We start from the raw sequence: 16,697 nt of genomic DNA, 5'->3' as shown, positions 1-16,697 counted from the left end.
AGGGAAGTGTTTTCTCAAAAACAGTCAAATCACAGTAAACTTCATTTGACACTTACAGGATTTCTATGGAGAATACACTAGCAACCACATACCCACATATGCATAAATATAACATATTTGCATGTTCTGCTCCAAAAACCAGGAGTCCATTCATTGTTGTACGTGAGGGTAACGTGTGAATGTCGACATTATAAATCAGATCTGATTATGTCAGGTTATGTTAAAGCCTTTACTGTTGTTACAATGTTTTAGCCTTATGTAATGAGCGCTTTATATTAAATCCAAAGTTTAGCTTCTGATTGGCACTATTCAGAAGTTACCCAGGTAATAGCAGAACATATGTTGTAACTAAATAAGAAACACATTTTTGGTTTTTGGTTTTTTACCATGTAACTCTTCTTAGATTAGCAATGCCTGATATACGTGCCTTATCACCACGAGCCTCTTAATTAGTCTGTAAAAGTCAGTGTGGTATGCATCTCAGGAGAAAACAAGTAGTGAACATTTGATCAGAATTTTAAAAATCAGGGAATCATGTTCAACATTATTAAAATATATACATTAAAATAAGCCAGAAAACTTGATTTACAGATGAATATATTCACAAGTAAGGCCCCACAAGCAGTGACACAGTTTATTATGTCAGTGCAAGTAATGTACAGCTTGCATTCCAACTCCAACTTGCATTGTTAGCCCATGGGATCAAACTACGTCATTGTGCTCAGTGCTCACTGTGATGTTCACATCTAAGTTTTCAGAAGTAAAGCTTCAACATATTACAGAAATTGGTATAATCATCCACTGAGGAAATATATTGTATAATGATGAATAGAATCACAAACTGAATTACCACAGATGAGGGGTTTTGATTTAATGAGGACTAAAGACGGCAAAATCTGATGTTACTTCACATTATATTTGCGGTGTGCCACTACAGGCAGTTAAATAAATTAGTGAAAATTGTCAAGGATGGGCCTTGTGCAAGTGATGTAATTTTCGTCATCAGACTGCGAGCGTGACGGTCTCTGTGCTTGAATTATGATTCAACTTAATGTTGCCTAAAACGCAAACATAACTGTGCGACATGAACCAACATTGAATTACTATAGCCAGGTTTGTTTCGCCACGAAATAGCATTATAAAGAATTATAACATAACACACCACAATTAACCGCTATGTTAATCAAAATGGCATCTACCCTTGACTTGAAAAATGTGAAAATTTTAAAAGAAAAACGTCTTTCTCTATATCATCATCGTTTGTTTTTTGACTAAGCAGCAAAACAAATAATCGAGTGTAAGATGTGAAGAGGCATTCTTGGACCGTTTAAAGTAGATGATTTGGGATCCATGATTGGAAATTAGTTTCCTGCAAATTATAGTTTGGATGCCTGGAATTGCAATTTACAACACAGCCTGGACCTAAATAATTTTAAATAAGTTGCAACACAGCTACTCTGAATGGTTGCCATTTCTCATGTTTAAGATGTCAGTAAACTTAGATAATAGAGCCATTTTGATTCTTTAATGAGACAAAAACACTTTAATTGTATGCTGACTATTTGTCTGATTTATTCAAGGACTTTGGTCCTGCTGATTTTAAAGTGCACCCTTAATAATCTTTAGTATATTAATTATTATTCCTGTTGTTGCACTGCGGCTGTGTATACTTTAGCGAAACAACCAATTATAATAAGGACCTGACCTCATCAGAAAAGGCCTTACAAATCTTCAACAGCATCACCAGAGGAGCACTGCTGACAGTAATTACTATTTAAGTGCCTCCATGTACTCTGTCCCTCTCCAAGCTGATGATCTGATGTTGTTCCCTGGATACAATTTTAATAATTCCATCTTAAATTATTTTTTCAAAACAGCCATGGCCCTTTGTGATTATTATTACTGTTCTCACACTCAAAGTTATTTGAACTATATCAAGGTCTGTTAGACCAAAGGTATTTAGGCTACATGTGCAACTCTGTTTCTCTGAGTGGTAGTAACATTTCAAAATTGAGTTCTCGTGTCCCCCCTCAGACAGACACACAGAGACAAAAGTAATTATGATTGGTATTCAGTTTGTTTGAACTATATTTGCAGTATTTTTTTCTCTTAAAAAACAAAGAAAAAGGGGAGTGAGTTTAGCTGAAAGAATCACACACAATATAAACCCATAGATATAGCAGATATAGATATATAGCAAATCAAAATCTTATAGATCATATAAATAGGAAATAAGGACTCCAGGGATGAAGATAAAATAAATGCACACACTATTTACATACATATATGTATATATTCAAGGCTCATAGGAAGCAGGAAGCTACAAGCTTTCAGACAGAAGTGGATACAAATAGTGTCTGGAATGCAGAGTCATATACTCAGAAATATATTAATCGAGTTATTAGAAAAACTGGAACCAGAGAAGAAAGTAGTCCAGGTGATTAAAGGTAGATGAGGGTGTGAGGTCTCTGGGAATGTCATAGGTCATTTTGTAAACCAAAGAGGAAAGTGATTACAATGTCTCATGAAGATGTGGAAATGTGATTAAAAGTAGCAACATCAGCAGAAATCGTGAGTGTGGCTTGCCATATCTCTAGGTCTGAAATTCTAGGTCTGCTGAGTGCATTCTGGGTAATTCTGTCATCTAGAAACCAACTGCAGCTTCAGGAGGTTTTTAAAAACAAAATACCAAAATTTACATGTGCAGAGTTTTTGTATTATTATTTATATTTACATGCACCAGAAGCAGCACCTCTCTCATCAAGTCCAGGAATGTGACTGCGTAGATGATGTCTTGAATATCTACTGGAGAACAGCTTGTTGCTCAGAATATTTGTTCCTATCACTGTTCCAAAGTCATACAGTGGGCAGAAAGAAAGGATCGTTTTGGTGATGGGACGAGGAAAGGTCACCTTCAGAGCTTATCAGTGCCTTTAGTTCTTCTAACCCAATTCATTTTAAATTAAAGATAAGGGAAAGTTTTGTTCAATTAACTTCAAATCCAGGGATAATGACTGTTGGAGTCAGAGCAACTCTCCTGAATTTGGTTTGGATGGAAGATCTGCTCTTTTTCTCTGATAGTGACTTTGACTACTAATTAGGTATACAGTATACAGTGGGGCAAAAAAGTATTTAGTCAGCCACCGATTGTGCAAGTTCCCCCACTTAAAATGATGACAGAGGTCAGTAATTTGCACCAGAGGTACACTTCAACTGTGAGAGACAGAATGTGAAAAAAAAATCCATGAATTCACATGGTAGGATTTGTAAAGAATTTATTCGTAAATCAGGGTGGAAAATAAGTATTTGGTCACCTCAAACAAGGAAAATCCCTGGCTCTCACAGACCTGTAACGTCTTCTGTAAGAAGCTTTTCTGTCCCCCACTCGTTACCTGTATGAATGGCACCTGTTTGACCTCATCATCTGTATAAAAGACACCTGTCCACAGCCTCAACCAGTCAGACTCCAAACTCCGCCATGGCCAAGACCAAAGAGCTTTCGAAGGACACCAGGAAAAGAATTGTAGACCTGCACCAGACTGGGAAGAGTGAATCTACAATAGGCAAGCAGCTTGGTGTGAAAAAATCAACTGTGGGAGCAATCATCAGAAAATGCAAGACATACAAGACCACTGATAATCTCCCTCGATCTGGGGCTCCACGCAAGATCTCATCCCGTGGGGTCAAAATGATCATGAGAACGGTGAGCAAAGATCCCAGAACCACACGGGGGGACCTGGTGAATGACCTGCAGAGAGCTGGGACCAAAGTAACAAAGGTCACCATCAGTAACACACTACAACGGCAGGGAATCAAATCCCGCAGTGCCAGACGTGTTCCGCTGCAGAAGCCAGTGCATGTCCAGGCCCGTCTGAAGTTTGCCAGAGAGCACATGGATGATACAGCAGAGGATTGGGAGAATGTCATGTGGTCAGATGAAACCAAAGTAGAACTTTTTGGTATAAACTCAACTCGTCGTGTTTGGAGGAAGAAGAATACTGAGTTGCATCCCAAGAACACCATACCTACTGTGAAGCATGGGGGTGGAAACATCATGCTATGGGGCTGTTTTTCTGCCAAGGGGACAGGACGACTGATCCGTGTTAAGGACAGAATGAATGGGGCCAAGTATCGTGAGATTTTGAGCCAAAAACTCCTTCCATCAGTGAGAACTTTGAAGATGAAACGAGGCTGGGTCTTCCAACATGACAATGATCCAAAACACACCGCCCGGGCAACAAAGGAGTGGCTCCGTAAGAAGCATTTGAAAGTCCTGGAGTGGCCTAGCCAGTCTCCAGACCTCAACCCCATAGAAAATCTGTGGCGGGAGTTGAAAGTCCGTGTTGCTCGGCGACAGCCCCAAAACGTCACTGCTCTTGAGAAGATCTGCATGGAGGAATGGGCCAAAATACCAGCTACTGTGTCTGCAAACCTGGTAAAGACCTATAGTAAACGTTTGACCTCTGTTATTGCCAACAAAGGTTATGTTACAAAGTATTGAGTTGTATTTTTGTTATTGACCAAATACTTATTTTCCACCCTGATTTACGAATAAATTCTTTACAAATCCTACCATGTGAATTCATGGATTTTTTTTTCACATTCTGTCTCTCACAGTTGAAGTGTACCTCTGGTGCAAATTACTGACCTCTGTCATCATTTTAAGTGGGGGAACTTGCACAATCGGTGGCTGACTAAATACTTTTTTGCCCCACTGTATATGCAAGCCATGCCTATCAACAGCTGATGTGGTCCTTTAACTTGAATACCTTTCAAGTTTTTGGTTTCCTTATCTTTTATCTGTCAAAGATGCATTCCTTTGTCAGCACCATCGCTAACATAGACTTAGTATGAATGCACCTCACATTTATGGACAGCAAAGAAATCGCCAACAAGCAGCACTCTCAAGGAGCCCCTTTAATTCAGTGAGAGTCAAAGTTCAGTGAAGACACATTATATGCTGACTAGAATAGCTAGTTAGTTCATTTAAAGTCTTACTTTAAACAGTAGCAACAGAAATATTAGTTTGAATAGGGGAAATAAGCTGAATCTGTTTACTTGTCTTGCCAAAGGTATTTGCTCGTCTGCCTTCACTTGACTGACATCTCATTCTTAATCCACAGGGTTTAATATAATGTCAGCCCATCTTTTGCAGCAACAACAGCTTCGACTATTCTGGAAAGGCTGTGCACAAGGTTTAGGAGTGTGTTTATGTTTGTTTACCATTTTTCCAGAAGTGCATTTGTGAGGTCAGACACCGATGTTGAACAAGAAGACCTCGCTTGCAGTCTCCACTCTAATTTTAATCCCAAAGGTATTCTTCTGGGTTGAGGTCAGGAGTCTGTGCAGGCGACCAAACTCGCTCACCGTTGTCTTTATGGACCTTGCTTTGTGCACTGATGTGCAGTCAGGTTGGAATGGGAAGGGACCATCCCCAAACTGGTCGTACAAAGTTGGAAGCATGAAAAGTCTTGGGTTGCTGAAGCATTAAGAGTTCCCTTCACTGGAATTAACACTAGCCTAACACTTTGGAACACCAGGTCTTAAATCAAAGAATATCCCTGTCGTTTTTCTTTTGCCCTCCTTGGCAATCTATTTCTCCTTAATATTTCTTCACACGCATACACTCCACCCCTGTATGTTGGCTTGTTTCACACTTTACAAATGATGAGACAAAAAGTTTGGCCAGCTCTACTGCACAATGCTCTTTTTTGTTCTGAACATTGAGCAATTTGAAGTAGGTGAACATTGCTGATTTGAAGATATTGGCAAAGTTCATTTTTCAAAATTGACTCATATTGATTTAAAAAATGACTAATCTTTATAGGTATTAGCATTTGCAATGAATTGGTTAGGCAGCTTTACAGCATTGTGGATGTGTGTTTCAGCTGTACCCATGCAGTATTGTGCAAGCACCAAGAGCAACAGACCGTTAAAATCTAACTTACTTGTATATAATAATCTCATCTCTAAACTCTAAACTAAAGCACCTAAGTATTTACAGTGCCATCCACATTATTTTGCTTTCATAAAATATGAGGACTTTATCAGTTTTGATCGCTAAAAAACAAAATGCTGACTTTCTGTCCCTAAGTTGTGTAGATCTTTGTTATTGCTTATAATTTTTTTTAACTAAAAAGAGTTTTTTTCATGATTGAGCTTATGATTAAGTGTCACTGCATGGTATTAGAACAGCTCACCTATTTGCTACTGTTGTGGCATTTTAAATTACATAAAGCTGTCTAAATCTTTGCCGGATGTGGTTTTAAAACCAACTGTAAAAGGTAGCGTTTGTTCTTCACATGTCTGGACTTTGTTGTCAACATTTTGGATTAAGACAGAGCTTAAGCAGGTTGATGTCACATCAAAGGGAAGCCCGGGAGAGCACATTTACTCGGTCTGCTCCAGGAGTGGAAGCAAAGGTTTTGTGCACTGGACGATGTGAAAATGGTGGGGGGTGGTGGGGGGGGGGAGCTGAGGGTAGAGGGGTAATATTTCACGGTCCTGTTTTGTCTGGTGGCAGTTATCAGCAGCTGCCAGTCTGATAATTGCTGCTTGAGGCCCTCTGCTGCTCCTTCAAGTCTGTACTGACAACCCAATTCAAGCCTTCAGCTGTGGGAGCTGCTGCCTGCTGCTATGTAGCTGTTGGGTTAACACTGGCTTTTGTTTGATATCGTAGCTTACTCGTGAGTTCTTATTCAAAAAAGTCTTTCAAAGTCTCATTTCTGGAGGACTGAAAGTTAATGTAGTCATGTGAAAACAGCGTACACTAAATTGTAATAAGTGCACATTACCTATTTGCTCATGCGGCTTACGACGCTGTCATTATTCTGCAGCTTGAGTCTGGCGTGAGTTGTAGACAGTCTTATCGTACATATTTCATGTGGAGTTTAAAAATGCATCGTGCAGTAGAGCTGGCCAAAGTTCTTGTCTCATCATTTGTAAAGTGTGAAACAAGCCAACATACAGGGGTGGAGTGTATGCGTGTGAAGAAATATTAAAGAGAAATAGATTGCCAAGGAGGGCAAAAGAAAAACGACAGGGATTTTCTTTGATTTAAGACCTGGCGTTCCTCTTTGAAGAGTTGTGGCTGTGTTGTGTACAATCAACACGCTCTGTCACTTAGCCACCAGATAACTGATGTTCCACCCCCCTCATAACCAGAAGCTATCAGTCTGGGACTTCTGCTTGTATCTTGCCTGTCGTCTCTCAAGTAAATTACAGCTCAGCCGCTCTAGATAGCTTGATGTTCTTCCGGTGCCCTCCATCTCTCTTTCTCCTGTGTCCTTTATTTCTGCCTTTGCTTTATTTATTAATTTATTTGCTTATTTGGGGTAATCACAACATGGTTTAAGCACATTTAAGCAATAGGTTTGCTTCATTAAACTCGGGCTTTGTCATTCAATTGTTAACTAGTAATCTGATTATTTGAGCCTTTTGTTTCAGTCAAGTTATTTCAGGTGCAGCTAAACTGCCAACACCTTTGTGGTGTTTCTGTGGTTATAGATCCATAAATCTTTTGGGGGGTATTCCTTGTCTCTTTGTGTTAAAAACCAGTGTTTACATGATGAATTTGCAAACTGCTATTTTGGCCAGTGACGGCTTAAAGCAGCGGTTCCCAACCCCCGGGCCTCGGACCGGTACCGGTCCGTGAGTCGTTTGGTACCGGGCCGCGAGAGTTGAGGCTCAGGTGTGAAATGTATGGTTTTCAGGGTTTTTATCGGTTTTCAGCGTTATTTTGTTATCGTTTTTATTGTTAACTCGGTTTTCCTTGGTCTTTTCACGTGTGTTATGAATAAATCTTCTTTTTTTCTGTACCGGTACTAGTTTTATTTTGTTGTATTTATCCGCGACACCTTAAAGGCCGGTCCGTGAAAATATTGTCGGGCATAAACCGGTCTGTGGCGCAAAAAAGGTTGGGGACCGCTGGCTTAAAGGATTGGTTATGGCATACACTGGGTCTATAGCCCCAGCAGTGTCTACTTCCAATGAGCACCAATGAAAGTAATCTTAATAATGGCTTTGTCTCAAGTGAAAGCTCATTTCTAGATGCAAACATAGCCTTGGTTGAGTTTTGTAGATTGCCCCTCATGAAGAGTTTAGTGTTGTTTGTCAACCTACTGCTCTGCCTTTCAAACAGGAGGTGCTAGTGAGAGGTGATAAAATGACACCATCCTGCTTTCGTTTGACACAGCTTAGTCAGAAATAGAAAACTCAACTGGAATTAATTACACCAAATGTCAGTCGTGTGACATTTGGTGTAAGGGAAGAGACAACTCATCGAGCAGAGTAATATGAGAAAGTCCTAATTTACCCCATTAGAGAAGATCCATATGTTGGTACAGTTTTGCTGAAATGTATGCAGGTAAATGTGGTAAAACCCATGCAAGACACAAAAGTGCTTTGAAGCGACTGTTGTTGTGATTTAGCTTTGTATAAATAGAATAGAGCTGAACAGTTCTTATAAATCTCGCAGTTTATACCCTCAACAAAAAAGAAGTGATAATTTGTCCCACTGGAAAAGATCCACGGAAATAAGAGTGGGGAACACAAAGTGTTTTTGCTGTAAATTCAATATTTAGTTGACATAAGCCTAAATATTGTTATGAATTTGAAATGGTTTTGTAAATTTGTAAAGTGATGTTTTCTGTTGAAGTCACTAATTATTCTATATTACGATTCTTTGCAACCCGAGATTAGCGGTCTCATTATGAATCAAACTCAGATCAAAAGACTTTCTAGAAAAGCCATGCTTCAATATGCCACGGATTAATTAACAGGTGAGCTGTGTTCCACATCTGTTTTCACCAGCTTCCGAAATGTGTCATTTTTGTGTATGTCTGAATATTTCACAGTCCTAATCAGAGTGAATCTTTCTTTGTGTAAGTTTTGACTTCCTGCCACAAAATGAGCTTTTATGTTAGAACTGAATATTAAAAGGTCATGTGCAGCTCTAACACAGCTTCTTTTATAAAACTGTAAGTAATTTAGTACCTGTGTGAACTCTTCATACTGACATCACAGTAGAGTTGCCAAGTGCATAATGTACAAGGTGTCAAACAAATGTCAGTCTGTGTGGAAAATGTAATGAGATGACGATGAGACGCGGTTTAATTCAACAGAGTGACAAAAAAGTCTAAATGTCAGTCAATTAGGGTGATAAATCCCCACACGGCTGCATTATATTAACACTAAAGCTGCTTGCTGTCTGGCCAGCATATTTTTATTGTGAAGATGCAGCTTGCTACCATGCACCCTGGTGTTCAAAGTGCCAATTTACACCACAGCCCTAGACAGCCCCAAAGAAAAATATTGTATGTGGAATACCATAGTAATACATTACAACCAATGGGTAACATTTCCAGTTTTACATTGGAATGGGTTTTTTTTTTAAAGAAATGTTAGAGATTGTCAAATCAGAAAATCTGTACAGCAATGTAGATATATTTCACCGCTTGCACCGTTTTGCTTTCTGTTTCGCTTGTTCTTGATTTAATGTTGCTTGAAAGAACATGAAACTATTCACTCAAACCACTGCTGTTGCACAATTCACTTCACCTCTGCACCTCAGAGTCTACAGGAGTTGTTGGATCTAGAAACTGTTAAAGTGACATGGCACTTGTCCTTGCTATAAAATGATCCATCTTCAGGTATGTCTGTCTGCATCACAGGCATCCTCTTGCCGAGTCCCTCTTCCACTCCCCAGAAGAGCAAAAGCGCCTCATTTACTCAGGCTTCAAAGGCGCTGCCTAACTTTTCTCCCATATGACTTCGCTTCCCACGGGGGGTCTGTCTATCCCTTTGAATCCCAACCAAACAGGCTTTGATGGCATCTTTGTGCATTACATGAGTCAACTACATTCCACTGAGAAAAATATGCATTCTCTGTTGTACCAGCTGTGAAGTAAAATGGGAAAGAAGTCAAACTTGGCACCATTCAAGTTCTCAAAAAAGAAATGGGTGTCTTTGCACAGCTTTGCTGAATTATGTGGAGCTAAATCTATTAAAAGCCATGTCAGACATCAGTTCTTACAAATCTTCCAGCATAAACCCTTAACCCAAAAGAGTAAAAAAAAAAGTGTATGTGTCTTTGCTATGATGCAGTACAAATCGCTCTTTCTTGACAGCAGTTTCATTCATAAAGTCTTGAAGGTCACTTTTACACATCTTGTTACTTAAGTCTTTTAGGAATCCAAACATTGAAGGATCTTTAATCCTCTACAGGTGATAATCACTGAATTTGATCAATTTCACAATATATGGAGGTACAATGTGGTTTTTGTAAGTTCAGGAAAGGAGTGGGCCATGTATGGATGATTTGGTTGTATATGGAAGCTCTGGGAATGCAGGGCAAGTTAAGCCTAGGAGAAAAAAGCAAAGGAGTCAAAGAAATCATGTGAATCACATTATGGCCTTCACCACCATGATACTGGGTTATATAACGTAGGTTTTCGGCAGCATAATGAGATTATTTATTGCATGCAATTTGCTTGATAGGAAATTCGTTGGATTAGTTTGAACTTAGATATTCCTTTTTTTCTCAAATATAAGTAAAAATGTTTGCGAAATCTTCAAGTGCATCTTGTCAGGAACGTAATGGTGAAAAGAAATCCAGTTGAGACAAGTCTAGTGCAGCAAAACAATAGTTGTTCAGTTTTTGGCAGCAGACCCAAGGTTCTCTAGTTTAAACAATTCTTCTTCTCCATCGTCTTATCTGTAACAGTTCTTTCCTTTCTGAAGAATCAGTCTCCTGGTTTTGTTTTCACCCTTCCGCCACTATGTTTGACAGTTGGTATGAGGTGTTTATGCTGACATGCTGTGTTTGCTTTCCACCAAACAAGGTGCTGTGTGTTATGCCCCAATATCTCATTTTTTCTCTTATCTGTCCAGGGACAGTGTTCAAGAAGTGTTGTGGTTTGTTCAGAATAAACTTACCAAACCTGAGTGCTTTTCAGAGACAATAGGCTTTTCCTTTTTTTCCTTCCAAACAAGATATTCTTGTTTAGTTTTTTTTCTAACTGTACTGTCATTAACTTTAACATTATTTACAATCTTAATTCCTATTCAAGCATTATCGGTGCATTTAATTTTTCATACTCTGCTTCTGCAGTTTGTTTGGAGAGGGTGTTAATCCCTAACCAAACAATGACAGTGTAATATGTCATGTGTTACTTGTAGTATTTATGAGGTTGTATTTATGATCTAATAAGGGCATGAAGCCCTAGACTTGAAAAAGCATGTTGTGACAGAGTGTGGTCTGTTTCAGTTGTAGGAAAGCGGTGATGCAGTGCATCTAGTAGGATGTGTGCCAGTTGTGCATATCCTGCCCAGAATGTCAGCTGGTGAACCAGCCAGCCATTCCAAGAGCACTGTTGTGTTACCACTGATGGTGGTCCCATTTCAACACATTGACATGGACTTCATTGGGCCATTTAACCAGAGTTCATGGGGATATTGCTTTGTATTACTTCTGATGATCTATGCAACTTATAGATATATAGATATCTCGAGGCAATGGCGCTATGCAACAAGTACTGCGCAAGTGCCGTTTTAGGTCATCTCCCGAGTCGGCATTCCAAAAGAGATACTGTATGACCAGGGAACATCATCCATATCTTGCACACTAAAAGAATCGTATGAATTGCTGGGCATTAAATCTGTTTGGACCACCATTTAGACTGATAGGTGGGTGGAGCTGCTGAGCTGAAGACTTGAAAGTCCATGGTTCATGAGGATGAAGCATTTGGGATTGCTGGCTGGACCCTCTATGTTTGCAGTGCAAGAGGTGCCCTAGACTTCAACAGGAGTTTCGCTCTCTGAGTTGCGGTTCAGCAGAAAGCTGTAGGGGGGCTGTTGGAACTAATGAAAGACAATTGGCAGGAAGGTCCAAGCCCAGGTAAGAATAAAATCCAGTACATTCTGGACCTGAGAACAAAGCTGCACACATTGGGGAGGTCATCATGACAGAATTTGCTCCAGGCCCAGAAATGTTAGCAGGACCTGTAGGGGCTAGACTCAAGCAAATTTCACCGTGAGATGAAATGCTTGCATTGCTCCTTTCATCCAGCTCAATTACTCGCCAAGTGGCAAAGACCCTTGGTGGTCACACAGCAAGTGTTGACTATGAAGTGGTGCAGTGGGACAGAGTTGGAGCAACAAAGATATATCATTTCATCTTCTTAAAAGCCTAGAGGGAGGCTGAATCTGCTTCTCTGGTGAGGCTGGTTAAGGATTGAGATGGGTTAGGGCCTGACGTGCCCATTCACCTATTTCATCCTCACGCCACTGTGATGGCTACCTCACTCCAACCCAAAGAGCAGATGTTGGTGCAGTGCAACAGTGTTTTGCAGATATATTCTTGCCCCTGCCCAACTCATAGAGCAGCATTTTGAGACTCATCCCTGGGTGATGGAATTGGGTGCTATGCTTTTCTATGCAATAGAAAAGTCACACAACACTTTGTGTAGCCCTATAGTTTTGTGTAGCTCCACACTGATGATTTTTCACTCACTTTTATCGTGCAGGCTGATGCTTCAAGCAGAGGTGCAGGGGGCTGTTTTGTCCCAGCGGTAAAGAGGGGTCAATCTCCTTAACTGGTGTATATCATCCAGAAACTGTTGGAGCATTAAACCAGGTACAGCACTGTAAAAAAGAGTGCCTGGCAATCCAGTGGGAAGTTGACTTTCTTCATTATTATCTCCTGGGATGCCCATTCACCCATTGTTCAGTTCATGCCCCAGTGCAGTGACTCCACCACATGAAAGATACCAACGCCTGACTCACCCGGTGCTTCAACGTGGTCCACAGGTTGGCGGGTCTTGGGGGGAGTAGAGTACGCTGGATGGCTCCCCACCTGTAACATACAACCTATGTTACAGGTGCATTTTCTTTGTCACTTAAATGTAATGGAATAATGTTGCATTAGCAGAGTATCACAGTCAGTCCTTATGTTGTTCAAGAAATCTGGTATATGCACTTGTTTCATTCAGTTTGAGCATGTCAACTGCTGGTTTGCTCTTTGCTCAGTTTCACTGTAAACATTTCCTCTGCTTCGTGGAGCAGACACATACAAGCAGACCACACATAATGGTGAAACACAACAGAGGAGAGTATCAAAACAATAGCAAATACTGTCAAGACAAAGCTGGGCGCAACATGTGTCATCTTACGCTAGCTCCTCCTGGCCATTTAATGCATTTTACATAGTAGGATCAGGCTAATGGTTGTGACTAGACCTTTTTTCCTTTTCTTGTTTTCAGCTTGTAAATGAAACACAAAGGAAAGGTGTTTTGTCATGCTTTGACATGCAGGTGATCCACTGTGACATTCAAGGCTTCTGAATGTCGTATGTAACACCTTTAACACTCACCACACATCCTCTTTCTCTCTTTATACACTTTCCTGCAGTCACTTCCTGTTTCTACTGACTGCTTTGATGTTGTCCGGTTCTCTCATATCCACGTACACGCAAGCACACTCCAATACAAACATGTGCTTTGGCTCTCATCTCATGTTGTCTGGGTCCTTATTTTTTCATCATTATTATTATTATTATTATTATTATTATTATTATTATTATTATTATCATCATCATCATCATCATCATCATCATCATCTTATTATTTTTATTATTATTATTATTATTATTATTATTATTATTATTATTATGATCAGTTTATAGCTACATTTTGGTCAACTCAAAGTAGACTTGTGTTTAAGCACTTGTGTCCCTTCAGCAAATCAATCTAAAGTAACTGAGTAAAATGTTATTTATATAACACACTTGTGCTTCACAACCAAAAAGCAAAAAACATTTTTTTAAAAAGGTAACCGGAACAAGGTAAAAAAGATGAGTTTTTATCTGCTTTTTAAAAGAGAACACCAAGTCCACAGTTCTAAGGTTCAGTGGGTGAGTGTTTTTGAGTCTGGGGGCCACTGTTACAAAAGCTCTATCTCCTTTGGTTCACAGCCAGCAAGCCCTGATCACATAACCTCAGGGCCCTGCTGGAGATGTAAAGATGTGAAACTTTCACTGATCTGTGTGCATGTCCATGCATTGCTCTGTAAGTCAAAAGCAGAACCTGAATTTAACGGGGAGAAAAAAAGACATGCAGTGAAATGTCCTTAAAAGTGTTCAAAATAATCTGAAGAGGTAAAGAGCAGATTTTAAAGAAACAATATAGGCCCCAAAACAGAACCTTGGGGCACTCTGTAGGCATGAGAAGAGGAACTGTATTTAAAAGCAGACACAGAAAGGTGAAGAAAATAGCTGAAAAGTCATTTTAATTGAGGGAGACATAATATTAACAAAAAGATACACTATATAAAATAGGTAAATGAATCATCAGTCAATGGGATGTGAATACATTTATAACTCTTATGTAATGTTTTTCAGCCTACTGAGTATAATGTAAAAAAAAAAAAGGCAGATGCCAGGTCCAACATCAGTACAACAGAGCGTTCTCCTACATCATTGTGGATCAATCAATCAATGTCTAGAATATAGAAATCTAAATGGTTAGATGGTTAAACAGTTAGTTACTTAAGTTGTCTAAAGTTCTATTACTGGCTAAATGTTATATTAATAACATTTCCAGCCAGAGGGTCATTCTGTCTCAAAATTAATCCAACCATCTGCTTGACCTTCTCCAAATTGCATAAAAAGGTTAGAAAGTTTGAATCTTTATAATGATTGCTGTAAGTTTCATATATCAAATGTTTAAAATATAGTTTAAGCTTCTAACACTGCTGATATATTGATATCAGATATGATATAGGGTCTACCTTACAATATAAACTGCCTTGAGGCAACTGTTGTTGTGATTTGCTGCTGTATAAATAAAATTGAATTCAATTGAATATCTGTCAGTGTCAGAGCTCTGTGTGCAGGCAGGCGGAGGTGAGGATCCAAATGCAGGACTCGTGGAGACAGGATTTCAACTCAAAAAATCTCAGCTTTATTGCTGGTAAGAAACAAAACATAAACAGAACAATGACCGCTGAAAACAGAAACGCACAGGCAGGACCTGAGGGTACGACACGACACAAAGAAATACTGGGCTTAAATAAACTGAGGAAGTCATCAAGGAATTAGAGACAGAAGGGGAACACAGCTGGGGGGAATGAGACCTAACAAAACAGGGGAAGCAAAGCTAGAAACACTGACATCAGACATGAACATGAACCTTCAAAGTAAAACAGGAAACAAGACACACTTAACTAAGACACGGACTAGACCAGAGGTGTGCAATTCCAGGCCTCGAGGGCCGGTGTCCTGCAGGTTTTAGATCTCACCTTGGGTCAACACACCTAAATCACATGATTAGTTTGTTACCAGGCCTCTGGAGAACTGCAGGACAGGAGAACTGAGGAGCTAATTTAGCCATTTAAATCAGCTGTGCAGGTTCAAGGACACATCTAAAACCCGCAGGGACACCGGCCCTCGAGGCCTGGAGTTGCCCACCCCTGGACTAGACAGACTAGACTCTGAACTAAACCTGCAATAATGACAAAATACAACCAGAACATTAATCATAATACAGAAATATACCAGAATAACTGAAACATAGATTAATCATAATAATCAACAAAGCACCAGAGAAACAAAAAACGATCCATCATTCAAAAATAAATCAAAACATAAGAAACTCAAAATGCTGGGTCAAAATGACCCAGAACCGTGACAGTCAGTAAGGCTGATATGACCAGATACTTTTTAAGTACTCTATGTCAGCGGTCCCCAACCTTTTTTGCGCCACGGACCGGTTTATGCCCGACAATATTTTCACGGACCGGCCTTTAAGGTGTTGCGGATAAATACAACAAAATAAAACTAGTACCGGTACCGGAAAAAAAGAAGATTTATTCATAACACACGTGAAAAGACCCAGGAAAACCGAGTTAACGATAAAAACGATAACAAAATAACGCTGAAAACCGATAAAAACCCTGAAAACCATACATTTCACACCTGAGCCTCAACTCTCGCGGCCCGGTACCAAACAACTCATGGACCGGTACCGGTCCGAGGCCCGGGGGTTGGGGACCGCTGCTCTATGTATTCAGAAATACATCAGCCAAACATATCATATATTTGTGAATACATTGCTACTACTTTAAAATATATTTTTATGGTAAAGCATACTTAGGATAGTATAAATATTACAGTTATAAAGGTCATTCAGAGCCAAAGACACAACTACTTTTTCAAAAAGATGCCATGACAACTACATAACTTCTATTTTTTTTTGTCAACATTCTGCTGTGTACTTCTGCCCTTGTTTAATATGTTTTTTTTAAAGAAGCATGCATATTCCTCTTGAGGAAAATCTTCCATATGAAATCAGTAAGTAGAAACAGGTATTTATTTTACATTGCTAGACAGCTCTCGTTAGGTCTGAGCTACAGGATGAGAATCCTTTCTCCAGATTCTTAATGCAGACATGCAAACTAATGCAAGTTTCAGATTCAGCACAGCAGCACGTATTTCCAGAGTAATACGATCCTGCCAACAGCCCTGACCTTTTTCATCTCAATGATAAAATGTTTTAAAATGAACTTTTTCCCCCCGATAGATTCATGAGGCTTTATAAAAGATGACTAAAATTCCTCCCCTCCCAAACAAGTATTTTCCTGAGCAGCTGTGGAATTACCTTCAAAACAGATTTAGAATTCACTGACACAACAAATCATTTGTA

Source organism: Neolamprologus brichardi, chromosome 13 (genome assembly GCF_056152115.1).
Source record: "Neolamprologus brichardi isolate AB-2024 chromosome 13, ASM5615211v1, whole genome shotgun sequence".
In the NCBI taxonomy this organism is placed as follows: domain Eukaryota; kingdom Metazoa; phylum Chordata; class Actinopteri; order Cichliformes; family Cichlidae; genus Neolamprologus; species Neolamprologus brichardi.
This window is presented reverse-complemented; position numbering follows the sequence as displayed.